This window comes from Oncorhynchus mykiss, chromosome 18 (genome assembly GCF_057628025.1).
Source record: "Oncorhynchus mykiss isolate SJ-2025 chromosome 18, ASM5762802v1, whole genome shotgun sequence".
Taxonomy (NCBI): domain Eukaryota; kingdom Metazoa; phylum Chordata; class Actinopteri; order Salmoniformes; family Salmonidae; genus Oncorhynchus; species Oncorhynchus mykiss.
Window position 1 is genome coordinate 76,406,115 of NC_143039.1, and position 16,879 is coordinate 76,422,993.

General features: G+C 44.6%; 1 protein-coding gene across 4 annotated transcripts in view; it reads left to right on the forward strand.

Annotated features, from left to right (window-relative positions):
- The window catches only part of fam49al (family with sequence similarity 49 member A, like), a 101,587-nt gene that overhangs the window by 636 nt on the left and 84,072 nt on the right, over nucleotides 1-16,879 (forward strand). The gene's annotated exons all lie outside the window — the stretch shown is intronic.

Sequence of the window (16,879 nt, forward strand, 5' to 3'; positions counted from 1 at the left end):
GAGAGGAGAGGAGAGGAGAGGAGAGGAGAGGAGAGGAGAGGAGAGGAGAGGAGAGGGAGAATGACGTTAAGGCTGGAGAGGAGAGGAGGAGAGGAGAGGAGAGGGAAATTGAGGGTAAGGCTGGATAAGATGCTACAGCCCAGAAATTAGGTTAAACTCTGGATGCATGTGGCTGACAGAGAGGGGCAGATTTTCTGGAGAAAGAGGAAGGGAGACAGGGTAGGGTTGTGGAGGTATGGAGAATGAGAGGAAGAATTCTGGAGGAAAGGGAGGCTAAGCAAGAGGATGAGAATAGAGGGCTAGGCTAAAGAGGGAAGGAGAGAAAAAAGCCATTACATGGTTGGAGAGAGAGAGAGAGAGAGAGAGAGAGAGTAAGAGAGGTTACAGGGTTGGATGCCGGATGTCGTATGCATGGGTTGTTTAAGGGAAAGGGGGATACCTAGTCAATTGTACAACTGAATGTATTCAACCTGAAATGTGTATATTACAATTAAGGCAACCCCTCTGAATCAAAGAGATGCAGGGGGTTGCCTTAATCGACGTCCACGGGGCGGTTATTTTGGGGGTTAACCGCCTTGCTCAAGGGTAGAACCGCAGAATTGTTCCATCTTGCTCAGGGATTCAAACCAGAGACCTTTCAGTTACTGGTCCAACGCTTTTAACCCCTAGTGTCCTATGGATGTGATAATGTAGTGGTAGCATCTCTTAAGTCAGTCAACTAGGGCTTGTCCCCTTTCACTGCAGTACATTGCAGACGCACACACACACACACACACACACACACACACACACACACACACACACACACACACACACACACACACACACACACACACACACACCTCAGTATGGTCAGTGTGCACTACCAGCTGACTCTCTCTGTATGTCTCCCATCTACCTTTCTCCCCCTCCACCGTGGATAGCACTACTGTCTGCCCTGCTGCTATGCAAACACAAACACACACTCACGTGAAATGCAAACACACTGCCAAAAAAAACAATAGTCCTAGATCACAGTGCAGAACGGGTGCATTGTGGGTCATTTAGGGAGGAGAGACAGAGAGGGATGGAAAAAATGAATGGAGAGAATAACCCTGTTATGTATGGGGCATTTTGGAAGGATATATGGGGAGACTGAGAGAGAGGTAGGCAGGCAGGCAGGAGGCAGGCAGGCAGGCAGGCAGGCAGGCAGGCAGGCAGGCAGGCAGGCAGGCAGGCAGGCAGGCAGGAGGCAGGCAGGCAGGCAGGCAGGCAGGCAGGCAGGCAGGCAGGAGGCAGGCAGGCAGGCAGGCAGGCAGGCAGGCAGGCAGGCAGGCAGGCAGGCAGGCAGGCAGGCAGGCATCCTATATGTGTAATTATCTCTGTAATCAAGTATTAAATTGATCATCATCAACCATCCTGTAGCTCAGTTGGTAGAGCTTAGTGCATGCAACGCCAGGGTAGGGGGTTCGATTCCCGGGACCACCCGTACGTAAAATATATTCATGCATGACTAAGTCACTTTAGATAAAAGCATCTGATAATGGTATTATTCAAAATAAAAAATATGTTTTAAGTGAGAATAGGCAGATTGGTCTGAAGCTGAAAAATAAAGGAAATTCACATGAGCACCACAACACCTATTCCACCCACGCTCTACCAAGGTTTTACAGCACCACAATGCCTATTCCACCCATGCTCTACCAAGGTTTTCCAGCACACAACTTCAACCTACTACAGTAGCTATGTTGGTATAGTAATTCAAACTATGTAAAGGCAGGATTCTTAGGATTCAAACCTTCTCAAACAGCCTAATTCATACTTGAGGTGTTTTATTACTATTATAAACTATATTATAATAATAATAATTGTAAAAATGACCAACGGAATTAGAAGAGTCAAAATAAAATGATCCCTGATCCCTCTACGACAATCGCAAGCTCCTGGAAAATACACAAATATGTTCTACCACACCTGATTCTACTATTCACGGTCTCAATGAACAGCTGAGTAGTAGAATCAGGTGTGGTAGCACTGGACTATTCATGGAAGAACAGCTGAGTAGTAGAATCAGGTGTGGTAGCACTGGACTATTCATGGAAGAACAGCTGAGAAGTAGAATCAGGTGAGTAGTAGAATCAGGTGTGGTAGTAGGATCAGGTGTGGCAGTAGAATCAGGTGAGCAGTAGAATCAGGTGTGGTAGTAGAATCAGGTGTGGTAGCACTGGACTATTCATGTGTCGATGAACAGCTGAGTAGTAGAATCAGGTGTGGTAGCACTGGACTATTCATGGAAGAACAGCTGAGTAGTAGAATCAGGTGTGGTAGCACTGGACTATTCATGGAAGAACAGCTGAGAAGTAGAATCAGGTGAGTAGTAGAATCAGGTGAGTAGTAGAACCAGGTGAGCAGTAGAATCAGGTGTGGTAGTAGAATCAGGTGTGGTAGTAGAATCAGGTGTGGTAGTAGAATTAGGTGTGGTAGTAGAATCAGATGTGGTAGTAGAATCAGGTGAGTAGTAGAATCAGGTGAGTAGTAGAATCAGGTGAGTAGTAGAATCAGGTGAGTAGTAGAATCAGGTGTGGTAGTAGAATCAGGTGTGGTAGTAGAATCAGGTGAGTAGTAGAATCAGGTGTGGTAGTAGAATCAGGTGTGGTAGTAGAATCAGGTGTGGTAGTAGAATAAGGTGTGGCAGTAGAATCAGGTGTGGTAGTAGAATCAGGTGTGGTAGTACAATCAGGTTAGGCAGTAGAATCAGGTGAGTAGTAGAATCAGGTGTGGCAGTAGAATCAGGTAAGTAGTAGAATCAGGTGTGGTAGTAGAATCAGGTTTGGTAGTAGAATCAGGTGAGTAGTAGAATCAGGTGTGGTAGTAGAATCAGGTGTGGTAGTAGAATCAGGTGTGGCAGTATAATCAGGTGTGGTAGTAGAATCAGGTGTGGTAGTAGAATCAGGTGTGGCAGTATAATCAGGTGTGGTAGTAGAATCAGGTGTGGCAGTAGAATCAGGTGTGGTAGTAGAATCAGGTGTGGTAGTAGAATCAGGTGTGGTAGTAGAATCAGGTGTGGTAGTAGAATCAGGTGAGTAGTAGAATCAGGTGTGGTAGTAGAATCAGGTGAGTAGTAGAATCAGGTGTGGTAGTAGAATCAGGTGTGGCAGTAGAATCAGGTGTGGTAGTAGAATCAGGTGTGGTAGTAGAATCAGGTGTGGCAGTAGAATCAGGTGTGGTAGTAGAATCAGGTGTGGCAGTAGAATCAGGTGTGGTAGTAGAATCAGGTGTGGCAGTAGAATCAGGTGTGGTAGTAGAATCAGGTGTGGTAGTAGAATCAGTTGTGGCAGTAGAATCAGGTGAGTAGTAGAATCAGGTGTGGTAGTAGAATCAGGTGTGGCAGTAGAATCAGGTGTGGCAGTAGAATCAGGTGTGGCAGTAGAATCAGGTGTGGTAGTAGAATCAGGTGTGGTAGTAGAATCAGGTGTGGTAGTAGAATCAGGTGTGGTAGTAGAATCAGGTGAGCAGTAGAATCAGGTGTGGAAATAGAATCAGGTGTGGTAGTAGAATCAGGTGTGGCAGTAGAATCAGGTGTGGTAGTAGAATCAGGTGTGCTAGTAGAATCAGGTGTGGCAGTAGAATCAGGTGTGGTAGTAGAATCAGGTGTGGTTGTAGAATCAGGTGTGGCAGTAGAATCAGGTGTGGTAGTAGAATCAGGTGAGTAGTAGAATCAGGTGTGGCAGTAGAATCAGGTGTGGTAGTAGAATCAGGTGTGGTAGTAGAATCAGCTGAGTAGTAGAATCAGCTGTGGTAGTAGAATCAGGTGTGGTAGTAGAATCAGGTGTGGTAGTAGAATCAGGTGTGGTAGTAGAATCAGGTGTGGCAGTAGAATCAGGTGAGTAGTAGAATAAGGTGTGGTAGTAGAATCAGGTGTGGCAGTAGAATCAGGTGTGGTAGTAGAATCAGGTGAGTAGTAGAATCAGGTGTGGTAGTAGAATCAGGTGTGGTAGTAGAATCAGGTGTGGTAGTAAAATCAGGTGTGGTAGTAGAATCAGCTGAGTAGTAGAATCAGCTGTGGTAGTAGAATCAGGTGTGGTAGTAGAATCAGGTGTGGTAGTAGAATCAGGTGTGGTAGTAGAATCAGGTGTGGCAATAGAATCAGGTGAGTAGTAGAATAAGGTGTGGTAGTAGAATCAGGTGTGGCAGTAGAATCAGGTGTGGTAGTAGAATCAGGTGAGTAGTAGAATCAGGTGTGGTAGTAGAATCAGGTGTGGTAGTAGAATCAGGTGTGGTAGTAGAATCAGGTGTGGTAGTAAAATCAGGTGTGGCAGTAGAATCAGGTGTGGTAGTAGAATCAGGTGTGGCAATAGAATCAGGTGTGGTAGTAGAATCAGGTGTGGCAGTAGAATCAGGTGTGGTAGTAGAATCAGGTGTGGCAGTAGAATCAGGTGTGGCAGTAGAATCAGGTGTGGCAGTAGAATCAGGTGTGGTAGTAGAATCAGGTGTGGTAGTAGAATCAGCTGAGTAGAAGAATCAGCTGTGGTAGTACAATCAGCTGTGGTAGTAGAATCAGGTGTGGTATTAGAATCAGGTGTGGTAGTAGAATCAGGTGTGGTAGTAGAATCAGGTGAGTAGTAGAATCAGGTGTGGTAGTAGAATCAGCTGAGTAGTAGAATCAGCTGTGGTAGTAGAATCAGGTGTGGTAGTAGATTCAGGTGTGGTAGTAGAATCAGGTGTGGTAGTAGAATCAGCTGAGTAGTAGAATCAGCTGTGGTAGTAGAATCAGATGTGGTAGTAGATTCAGGTGTGGTAGTAGAATCAGGTGTGGTAGTAGAATCAGGTGTGGTAGTAGAATCAGGTGTGGTTGTAGAATCAGGTGAGTAGTAGAATCAGGTGTGGCAGTAGAATCAGGTGTGGCAGTAGAATCAGGTGTGGTAGTAGAATCAGGTGAGTAGTAGAATCAGGTGTGGCAGTAGAATCAGGTGTGGTAGTATAATCAGGTGTGGTAGTAGAATCAGCTAAGTAGTAGAATCAGCTGTGGTAGTAGAATCAGGTGTGGTAGTAGAATCAGGTTTGGTAGTAGAATCAGGTGTGGTAGTAGAATCAGCTAAGTAGTAGAATCAGCTGTGGTAGTAGAATCAGGTGTGGTAGTAGAATCAGGTGTGGTAGTAGAATCAGGTGAGGCAGTAGAATCAGGTGAGTAGTAGAATAAGGTGTGGTAGTAGAATCAGGTGTGGCAGTAGAATCAGGTGTGGTAGTAGAATCAGGTGAGTAGTAGAATCAGGTGTGGTAGTAGAATCAGGTTTGGTAGTAGAATCAGGTGTGGTAGTAGAATCAGGTGTGGTAGTAAAATCAGGTGTGGCAGTAGAATCAGGTGTGGTAGTAGAATCAGGTGTGGCAATAGAATCAGGTGTGGTAGTAGAATCAGGTGCGGCAGTAGAATCAGGTGTGGTAGTAGAATCAGGTGTGGCAGTAGAATCAGGTGTGGCAGTAGAATCAGGTGTGGCAGTAGAATCAGGTGTGGTAGTAGAATCAGGTGTGGTAGTAGAATCAGCTGAGTAGTAGAATCAGGTATGGTAGTAGAATCAGGTGTGGTAGTAGAATCAGGTGTGGTAGTAGAATCAGGTGAGTAGTAGAATCAGGTGTGGTAGTAGAATCAGCTGAGTAGTAGAATCAGCTGTGGTAGTAGAATCAGGTGTGGTAGTAGATTCAGGTGTGGTAGTAGAATCAGGTGTGGTAGTAGAATCAGCTGAGTAGTAGAATCAGCTGTGGTAGTAGAATCAGATGTGGTAGTAGAATCAGGTGTGGTAGTAGAATCAGGTGTGGCAGTAGAATCAGGTGTGGTAGTAGAATCAGGTGTGGTAGTAGAATCAGGTGTGGTAGTAGAATCAGGTGTGGCAGTAGAATCAGGTGTGGTAGTAGAATCAGGTGTGGCAGTAGAATCAGGTGTGGTAGTAGAATCATGTGTGGCAGTAGAATCAGGTGTGGTAGTAGAATCAGGTGTGGCAGTAGAATCAGGTGTGGTAGTAGAATCAGGTGTGGCAGTAGAATCAGGTGTGGTAGTAGAATCAGCTGAGTAGTAGAATCAGGTGTGGTAGTAGAATCAGCTGAGTAGTAGAATCAGCTGTGGTAGTAGAATCAGGTGTGGTAGTAGAATCAGGTGTGGTAGTAGAATCAGGTGTGGTAGTAGAATCAGGTGTGGTAGTAGAATCAGGTGTGGTAGTAAAATCAGGTGTGGCAGTAGAATCAGGTGTGGTAGTAGAATCAGGTGTGGCAATAGAATCAGGTGTGGTAGTAGAATCAGGTGTGGCAGTAGAATCAGGTGTGGTAGTAGAATCAGGTGTGGTAGTAGAATCAGGTGTGGTAGTAAAATCAGGTGTGGCAATAGAATCAGGTGTGGCAGTAGAATCAGGTGTGGTAGTAGAATCAGCTGAGTAGTAGAATCAGCTGTGGTAGTACAATCAGGTGTGGTAGTAGAATCAGGTGTGGTAGTAGAATCAGGTGTGGTAGTAGAATCAGGTGTGGTAGTAGAATCAGGTGTGGTAGTAAAATCAGGTGTGGCAGTAGAATCAGGTGTGGTAGTAGAATCAGGTGTGGCAATAGAATCAGGTGTGGTAGTAGAATCAGGTGTGGCAGTAGAATCAGGTGTGGTAGTAGAATCAGGTGTGGCAGTAGAATCAGGTGTGGCAGTAGAATCAGGTGTGGCAGTAGAATCAGGTGTGGTAGTAGAATCAGGTGTGGTAGTAGAATCAGGTGTGGTAGTAGAATCAGGTGTGGTTGTAGAATCAGGTGAGTAGTAGAATCAGGTGTGGCAGTAGAATCAGGTGTGGCAGTAGAATCAGGTGTGGTAGTAGAATCAGGTGTGGTAGTAGAATCAGGTGTGGTAGTAGAATCAGGTGAGTAGTAGAATCAGGTGTGGTAGTAGAATCAGGTGAGTAGTAGAATCAGGTGTGGTAGTAGAATCAGGTGTGGCAGTAGAATCAGGTGTGGTAGTAGAATCAGGTGTGGTAGTAGAATCAGGTGTGGCAGTAGAATCAGGTGTGGTAGTAGAATCAGGTGTGGCAGTAGAATCAGGTGTGGTAGTAGAATCAGGTGTGGCAGTAGAATCAGGTGTGGTAGTAGAATCAGGTGTGGTAGTAGAATCAGTTGTGGCAGTAGAATCAGGTGAGTAGTAGAATCAGGTGTGGTAGTAGAATCAGGTGTGGCAGTAGAATCAGGTGTGGCAGTAGAATCAGGTGTGGCAGTAGAATCAGGTGTGGTAGTAGAATCAGGTGTGGCAGTAGAATCAGGTGAGCAGTAGAATCAGGTGTGGTAGTAGAATCAGGTGTGGTAGTAGAATCAGGTGTGGTAGTAGAATCAGGTGAGCAGTAGAATCAGGTGTGGAAATAGAATCAGGTGTGGTAGTAGAATCAGGTGTGGCAGTAGAATCAGGTGTGGTAGTAGAATCAGGTGTGCTAGTAGAATCAGGTGTGGCAGTAGAATCAGGTGTGGTAGTAGAATCAGGTGTGGTTGTAGAATCAGGTGTGGCAGTAGAATCAGGTGTGGTAGTAGAATCAGGTGAGTAGTAGAATCAGGTGTGGCAGTAGAATCAGGTGTGGTAGTAGAATCAGGTGTGGTAGTAGAATCAGCTGAGTAGTAGAATCAGCTGTGGTAGTAGAATCAGGTGTGGTAGTAGAATCAGGTGTGGTAGTAGAATCAGGTGTGGTAGTAGAATCAGGTGTGGCAGTAGAATCAGGTGAGTAGTAGAATAAGGTGTGGTAGTAGAATCAGGTGTGGCAGTAGAATCAGGTGTGGTAGTAGAATCAGGTGAGTAGTAGAATCAGGTGTGGTAGTAGAATCAGGTGTGGTAGTAGAATCAGGTGTGGTAGTAAAATCAGGTGTGGTAGTAGAATCAGCTGAGTAGTAGAATCAGCTGTGGTAGTAGAATCAGGTGTGGTAGTAGAATCAGGTGTGGTAGTAGAATCAGGTGTGGTAGTAGAATCAGGTGTGGCAATAGAATCAGGTGAGTAGTAGAATAAGGTGTGGTAGTAGAATCAGGTGTGGCAGTAGAATCAGGTGTGGTAGTAGAATCAGGTGAGTAGTAGAATCAGGTGTGGTAGTAGAATCAGGTGTGGTAGTAGAATCAGGTGTGGTAGTAGAATCAGGTGTGGCAGTAGAATCAGGTGTGGTAGTAGAATCAGGTGTGGTAGTAGAATCAGTTGTGGCAGTAGAATCAGGTGAGTAGTAGAATCAGGTGTGGTAGTAGAATCAGGTGTGGCAGTAGAATCAGGTGTGGCAGTAGAATCAGGTGTGGCAGTAGAATCAGGTGTGGTAGTAGAATCAGGTGTGGTAGTAGAATCAGGTGTGGTAGTAGAATCAGGTGTGGTAGTAGAATCAGGTGAGCAGTAGAATCAGGTGTGGAAATAGAATCAGGTGTGGTAGTAGAATCAGGTGTGGCAGTAGAATCAGGTGTGGTAGTAGAATCAGGTGTGCTAGTAGAATCAGGTGTGGCAGTAGAATCAGGTGTGGTAGTAGAATCAGGTGTGGTTGTAGAATCAGGTGTGGCAGTAGAATCAGGTGTGGTAGTAGAATCAGGTGAGTAGTAGAATCAGGTGTGGCAGTAGAATCAGGTGTGGTAGTAGAATCAGGTGTGGTAGTAGAATCAGCTGAGTAGTAGAATCAGCTGTGGTAGTAGAATCAGGTGTGGTAGTAGAATCAGGTGTGGTAGTAGAATCAGGTGTGGTAGTAGAATCAGGTGTGGCAGTAGAATCAGGTGAGTAGTAGAATAAGGTGTGGTAGTAGAATCAGGTGTGGCAGTAGAATCAGGTGTGGTAGTAGAATCAGGTGAGTAGTAGAATCAGGTGTGGTAGTAGAATCAGGTGTGGTAGTAGAATCAGGTGTGGTAGTAAAATCAGGTGTGGTAGTAGAATCAGCTGAGTAGTAGAATCAGCTGTGGTAGTAGAATCAGGTGTGGTAGTAGAATCAGGTGTGGTAGTAGAATCAGGTGTGGTAGTAGAATCAGGTGTGGCAATAGAATCAGGTGAGTAGTAGAATAAGGTGTGGTAGTAGAATCAGGTGTGGCAGTAGAATCAGGTGTGGTAGTAGAATCAGGTGAGTAGTAGAATCAGGTGTGGTAGTAGAATCAGGTGTGGTAGTAGAATCAGGTGTGGTAGTAGAATCAGGTGTGGTAGTAAAATCAGGTGTGGCAGTAGAATCAGGTGTGGTAGTAGAATCAGGTGTGGCAATAGAATCAGGTGTGGTAGTAGAATCAGGTGTGGCAGTAGAATCAGGTGTGGTAGTAGAATCAGGTGTGGCAGTAGAATCAGGTGTGGCAGTAGAATCAGGTGTGGCAGTAGAATCAGGTGTGGTAGTAGAATCAGGTGTGGTAGTAGAATCAGCTGAGTAGAAGAATCAGCTGTGGTAGTACAATCAGCTGTGGTAGTAGAATCAGGTGTGGTATTAGAATCAGGTGTGGTAGTAGAATCAGGTGTGGTAGTAGAATCAGGTGAGTAGTAGAATCAGGTGTGGTAGTAGAATCAGCTGAGTAGTAGAATCAGCTGTGGTAGTAGAATCAGGTGTGGTAGTAGATTCAGGTGTGGTAGTAGAATCAGGTGTGGTAGTAGAATCAGCTGAGTAGTAGAATCAGCTGTGGTAGTAGAATCAGATGTGGTAGTAGATTCAGGTGTGGTAGTAGAATCAGGTGTGGTAGTAGAATCAGGTGTGGTAGTAGAATCAGGTGTGGTTGTAGAATCAGGTGAGTAGTAGAATCAGGTGTGGCAGTAGAATCAGGTGTGGCAGTAGAATCAGGTGTGGTAGTAGAATCAGGTGAGTAGTAGAATCAGGTGTGGCAGTAGAATCAGGTGTGGTAGTATAATCAGGTGTGGTAGTAGAATCAGCTAAGTAGTAGAATCAGCTGTGGTAGTAGAATCAGGTGTGGTAGTAGAATCAGGTTTGGTAGTAGAATCAGGTGTGGTAGTAGAATCAGCTAAGTAGTAGAATCAGCTGTGGTAGTAGAATCAGGTGTGGTAGTAGAATCAGGTGTGGTAGTAGAATCAGGTGAGGCAGTAGAATCAGGTGAGTAGTAGAATAAGGTGTGGTAGTAGAATCAGGTGTGGCAGTAGAATCAGGTGTGGTAGTAGAATCAGGTGAGTAGTAGAATCAGGTGTGGTAGTAGAATCAGGTTTGGTAGTAGAATCAGGTGTGGTAGTAGAATCAGGTGTGGTAGTAAAATCAGGTGTGGCAGTAGAATCAGGTGTGGTAGTAGAATCAGGTGTGGCAATAGAATCAGGTGTGGTAGTAGAATCAGGTGCGGCAGTAGAATCAGGTGTGGTAGTAGAATCAGGTGTGGCAGTAGAATCAGGTGTGGTAGTAGAATCAGGTGTGGTAGTAGAATCAGCTGAGTAGTAGAATCAGGTATGGTAGTAGAATCAGGTGTGGTAGTAGAATCAGGTGTGGTAGTAGAATCAGGTGAGTAGTAGAATCAGGTGTGGTAGTAGAATCAGCTGAGTAGTAGAATCAGCTGTGGTAGTAGAATCAGGTGTGGTAGTAGATTCAGGTGTGGTAGTAGAATCAGGTGTGGTAGTAGAATCAGCTGAGTAGTAGAATCAGCTGTGGTAGTAGAATCAGATGTGGTAGTAGAATCAGGTGTGGTAGTAGAATCAGGTGTGGCAGTAGAATCAGGTGTGGTAGTAGAATCAGGTGTGGTAGTAGAATCAGGTGTGGTAGTAGAATCAGGTGTGGCAGTAGAATCAGGTGTGGTAGTAGAATCAGGTGTGGCAGTAGAATCAGGTGTGGTAGTAGAATCATGTGTGGCAGTAGAATCAGGTGTGGTAGTAGAATCAGGTGTGGCAGTAGAATCAGGTGTGGTAGTAGAATCAGGTGTGGCAGTAGAATCAGGTGTGGTAGTAGAATCAGCTGAGTAGTAGAATCAGGTGTGGTAGTAGAATCAGCTGAGTAGTAGAATCAGCTGTGGTAGTAGAATCAGGTGTGGTAGTAGAATCAGGTGTGGTAGTAGAATCAGGTGTGGTAGTAGAATCAGGTGTGGTAGTAGAATCAGGTGTGGTAGTAAAATCAGGTGTGGCAGTAGAATCAGGTGTGGTAGTAGAATCAGGTGTGGCAATAGAATCAGGTGTGGTAGTAGAATCAGGTGTGGCAGTAGAATCAGGTGTGGTAGTAGAATCAGGTGTGGTAGTAGAATCAGGTGTGGTAGTAAAATCAGGTGTGGCAATAGAATCAGGTGTGGCAGTAGAATCAGGTGTGGTAGTAGAATCAGCTGAGTAGTAGAATCAGCTGTGGTAGTACAATCAGGTGTGGTAGTAGAATCAGGTGTGGTAGTAGAATCAGGTGTGGTAGTAGAATCAGGTGTGGTAGTAGAATCAGGTGTGGTAGTAAAATCAGGTGTGGCAGTAGAATCAGGTGTGGTAGTAGAATCAGGTGTGGCAATAGAATCAGGTGTGGTAGTAGAATCAGGTGTGGCAGTAGAATCAGGTGTGGTAGTAGAATCAGGTGTGGCAGTAGAATCAGGTGTGGCAGTAGAATCAGGTGTGGCAGTAGAATCAGGTGTGGTAGTAGAATCAGGTGTGGTAGTAGAATCAGGTGTGGTAGTAGAATCAGGTGTGGTTGTAGAATCAGGTGAGTAGTAGAATCAGGTGTGGCAGTAGAATCAGGTGTGGCAGTAGAATCAGGTGTGGTAGTAGAATCAGGTGAGTAGTAGAATCAGGTGTGGCAGTAGAATCAGGTGTGGTAGTATAATCAGGTGTGGTAGTAGAATCAGCTAAGTAGTAGAATCAGCTGTGGTAGTAGAATCAGGTGTGGTAGTAGAATCAGGTTTGGTAGTAGAATCAGGTGTGGTAGTAGAATCAGCTAAGTAGTAGAATCAGCTGTGGTAGTAGAATCAGGTGTGGTAGTAGAATCAGGTGTGGTAGTAGAATCAGGTGAGGCAGTAGAATCAGGTGAGTAGTAGAATAAGGTGTGGTAGTAGAATCAGGTGTGGCAGTAGAATCAGGTGTGGTAGTAGAATCAGGTGAGTAGTAGAATCAGGTGTGGTAGTAGAATCAGGTTTGGTAGTAGAATCAGGTGTGGTAGTAGAATCAGGTGTGGTAGTAAAATCAGGTGTGGCAGTAGAATCAGGTGTGGTAGTAGAATCAGGTGTGGCAATAGAATCAGGTGTGGTAGTAGAATCAGGTGCGGCAGTAGAATCAGGTGTGGTAGTAGAATCAGGTGAGTAGTAGAATCAGGTGTGGTAGTAGAATCAGCTGAGTAGTAGAATCAGCTGTGGTAGTAGAATCAGGTGTGGTAGTAGATTCAGGTGTGGTAGTAGAATCAGGTGTGGTAGTAGAATCAGCTGAGTAGTAGAATCAGCTGTGGTAGTAGAATCAGATGTGGTAGTAGAATCAGGTGTGGTAGTAGAATCAGGTGTGGCAGTAGAATCAGGTGTGGTAGTAGAATCAGGTGTGGTAGTAGAATCAGGTGTGGTAGTAGAATCAGGTGTGGCAGTAGAATCAGGTGTGGTAGTAGAATCAGGTGTGGCAGTAGAATCAGGTGTGGTAGTAGAATCATGTGTGGCAGTAGAATCAGGTGTGGTAGTAGAATCAGGCGTGGCAGTAGAATCAGGTGTGGTAGTAGAATCAGGTGTGGCAGTAGAATCAGGTGTGGTAGTAGAATCAGCTGAGTAGTAGAATCAGGTGTGGTAGTAGAATCAGCTGAGTAGTAGAATCAGCTGTGGTAGTAGAATCAGGTGTGGTAGTAGAATCAGGTGTGGTAGTAGAATCAGGTGTGGTAGTAGAATCAGGTGTGGTAGTAGAATCAGGTGTGGTAGTAAAATCAGGTGTGGCAGTAGAATCAGGTGTGGTAGTAGAATCAGGTGTGGCAATAGAATCAGGTGTGGTAGTAGAATCAGGTGTGGCAGTAGAATCAGGTGTGGTAGTAGAATCAGGTGTGGTAGTAGAATCAGGTGTGGTAGTAAAATCAGGTGTGGCAGTAGAATCAGGTGTGGTAGTAGAATCAGGTGTGGCAGTAGAATCAGGTGTGGCAGTAGAATCAGGTGTGGCAGTAGAATCAGGTGTGGTAGTAGAATCAGGTGTGGTAGTAGAATCAGCTGAGTAGTAGAATCAGCTGTGGTAGTACAATCAGGTGTGGTAGTAGAATCAGGTGTGGTATTAGAATCAGGTGTGGTAGTAGAATCAGGTGTGGTAGTAGAATCAGGTGAGTAGTAGAATCAGGTGTGGTAGTAGAATCAGCTGAGTAGTAGAATCAGCTGTGGTAGTAGAATCAGGTGTGGTAGTAGATTCAGGTGTGGTAGTAGAATCAGGTGTGGTAGTAGAATCAGCTGAGTAGTAGAATCAGCTGTGGTAGTAGAATCAGATGTGGTAGTAGATTCAGGTGTGGTAGTAGAATCAGGTGTGGTAGTAGAATCAGGTGTGGTAGTAGAATCAGGTGTGGTTGTAGAATCAGGTGAGTAGTAGAATCAGGTGTGGCAGTAGAATCAGGTGTGGCAGTAGAATCAGGTGTGGTAGTAGAATCAGGTGAGTAGTAGAATCAGGTGTGGCAGTAGAATCAGTTGTGGTAGTATAATCAGGTGTGGTAGTAGAATCAGCTAAGTAGTAGAATCAGCTGTGGTAGTAGAATCAGGTGTGGTAGTAGAATCAGGTTTGGTAGTAGAATCAGGTGTGGTAGTAGAATCAGCTAAGTAGTAGAATCAGCTGTGGTAGTAGAATCAGGTGTGGTAGTAGAATCAGGTGTGGTAGTAGAATCAGGTGAGGCAGTAGAATCAGGTGAGTAGTAGAATAAGGTGTGGTAGTAGAATCAGGTGTGGCAGTAGAATCAGGTGTGGTAGTAGAATCAGGTGAGTAGTAGAATCAGGTGTGGTAGTAGAATCAGGTTTGGTAGTAGAATCAGGTGTGGTAGTAGAATCAGGTGTGGTAGTAAAATCAGGTGTGGCAGTAGAATCAGGTGTGGTAGTAGAATCAGGTGTGGCAATAGAATCAGGTGTGGTAGTAGAATCAGGTGCGGCAGTAGAATCAGGTGTGGTAGTAGAATCAGGTGTGGCAGTAGAATCAGGTGTGGCAGTAGAATCAGGTGTGGCAGTAGAATCAGGTGTGGTAGTAGAATCAGGTGTGGTAGTAGAATCAGCTGAGTAGTAGAATCAGGTATGGTAGTAGAATCAGGTGTGGTAGTAGAATCAGGTGTGGTAGTAGAATCAGGTGAGTAGTAGAATCAGGTGTGGTAGTAGAATCAGCTGAGTAGTAGAATCAGCTGTGGTAGTAGAATCAGGTGTGGTAGTAGATTCAGGTGTGGTAGTAGAATCAGGTGTGGTAGTAGAATCAGCTGAGTAGTAGAATCAGCTGTGGTAGTAGAATCAGATGTGGTAGTAGAATCAGGTGTGGTAGTAGAATCAGGTGTGGCAGTAGAATCAGGTGTGGTAGTAGAATCAGGTGTGGTAGTAGAATCAGGTGTGGTAGTAGAATCAGGTGTGGCAGTAGAATCAGTTGTGGTAGTAGAATCAGGTGTGGCAGTAGAATCAGGTGTGGTAGTAGAATCATGTGTGGCAGTAGAATCAGGTGTGGTAGTAGAATCAGGTGTGGCAGTAGAATCAGGTGTGGTAGTAGAATCAGGTGTGGCAGTAGAATCAGGTGTGGTAGTAGAATCAGCTGAGTAGTAGAATCAGGTGTGGTAGTAGAATCAGCTGAGTAGTAGAATCAGCTGTGGTAGTAGAATCAGGTGTGGTAGTAGAATCAGGTGTGGTAGTAGAATCAGGTGTGGTAGTAGAATCAGGTGTGGTAGTAGAATCAGGTGTGGTAGTAAAATCAGGTGTGGCAGTAGAATCAGGTGTGGTAGTAGAATCAGGTGTGGCAATAGAATCAGGTGTGGTAGTAGAATCAGGTGTGGCAGTAGAATCAGCTGAGTAGTAGAATCAGCTGTGGTAGTACAATCAGGTGTGGTAGTAGAATCAGGTGTGGTATTAGAATCAGGTTTGGTAGTAGAATCAGGTATGGTAGTAGAATCAGGTGTGGTAGTAGAATCAGGTGTGGTAGTAGAATCAGGTGAGTAGTAGAATCAGGTGTGGTAGTAGAATCAGCTGAGTAGTAGAATCAGCTGTGGTAGTAGAATCAGGTGTGGTAGTAGATTCAGGTGTGGTAGTAGAATCAGGTGTGGTAGTAGAATCAGCTGAGTAGTAGAATCAGCTGTGGTAGTAGAATCAGATGTGGTAGTAGATTCAGGTGTGGTAGTAGAATCAGGTGTGGTAGTAGAATCAGGTGTGGTAGTAGAATCAGGTGTGGTTGTAGAATCAGGTGAGTAGTAGAATCAGGTGTGGCAGTAGAATCAGGTGTGGCAGTAGAATCAGGTGTGGCAGTAGAATCAGGTGTGGTAGTAGAATCAGGTGAGTAGTAGAATCAGGTGTGGCAGTAGAATCAGGTGTGGTAGTAGAATCAGGTGTGGTAGTAGAATCAGCTAAGTAGTAGAATCAGCTGTGGTAGTAGAATCAGGTGTGGTAGTAGAATCAGGTGTGGTAGTAGAATCAGGTGTGGTAGTAGAATCAGGTGTGGCAGTAGAATCAGGTGAGTAGTAGAATAAGGTGTGGTAGTAGAATCAGGTGTGGCAGTAGAATCAGGTGTGGTAGTAGAATCAGGTGAGTAGTAGAATCAGGTGTGGTAGTAGAATCAGGTTTGGTAGTAGAATCAGGTGTGGTAGTAGAATCAGGTGTGGTAGTAAAATCAGGTGTGGCAGTAGAATCAGGTGTGGTAGTAGAATCAGGTGTGGCAATAGAATCAGGTGTGGTAGTAGAATCAGGTGTGGCAGTAGAATCAGGTGTGGTAGTAGAATCAGGTGTGGCAGTAGAATCAGGTGTGGCAGTAGAATCAGGTGTGGCAGTAGAATCAGGTGTGGTAGTAGAATCAGGTGTGGTAGTAGAATCAGGTGTGGTAGTAGAATCAGGTATGGTAGTAGAATCAGGTGTGGTAGTAGAATCAGGTGTGGTAGTAGAATCAGGTGTGGTAGTAGAATCAGTTGTGGTAGTAGAATCAGGTGAGTAGTAGAATCAGGTGTGGTAGTAGAATCAGGTGTGGCAGTAGAATCAGGTGTGGTAGTAGAATCAGGTGTGGTAGTAGAATCAGGTGTGGTAGTAGAATCAGGTGAGCAGTAGAATCAGGTGTGGTAGTAGAATCAGGTGTGGCAGTAGAATCAGGTGTGGCAGTAGAATCAGGTGTGGTAGTAGAATCAGGTGTGGTAGTAGAATCAGGTGTGGTAGTAGAATCAGGTGTGGCAGTAGAATCAGGTGTGGCAGTAGAATCAGGTGTGGTAGTAGAATCAGGTGTGACAGTAGAATCAGGTGTGGTAGTAGAATCAGGTGTGGTAGTAGAATCAGGTGTGGTAGTAGAATCAGGTGAGTAGTAGAATCAGGTGTGGTAGTAGAATCAGGTGTGGTAGTAGAATCAGGTGTGGTAGTAGAATCAGGTGTGGTAGTAGAATCAGGTGTGGTAGCACTGGACTTGAACAGAAAAGGCTGCATAACGCTGTGAATCGTCAAAAGCAATATATTTTTTATAACTCCTGATTCAAACACGGTAACAAATTGACAAAACAGCTGAGAAACACCTGAAGAAAAAAAAACTAGGTCATTAGACAAATGTACAAAACTCTTTTAAGATAAATCATAGATATATTTACAAAGCTGAAATTGGATAGGTGCTCTAAACTCTTGCATACAAAACCTCAGCTACAATTGTCCTAAGTAATGCTGTACACAGCTGTCCAACTGCAGTAAAATACCACACCTGTCCTCGTTTAATAAATGGCAGTATGAATATGCCAGCAGGTGGGATAACTTTGCCGATCATGGACTTCTGTCAGCCAATTATTGTCACGCAAATATATCCTCATAAGTCTCGTACCATTATTTTACATGACATGATTTTATATAGTAGGAAGAATATAA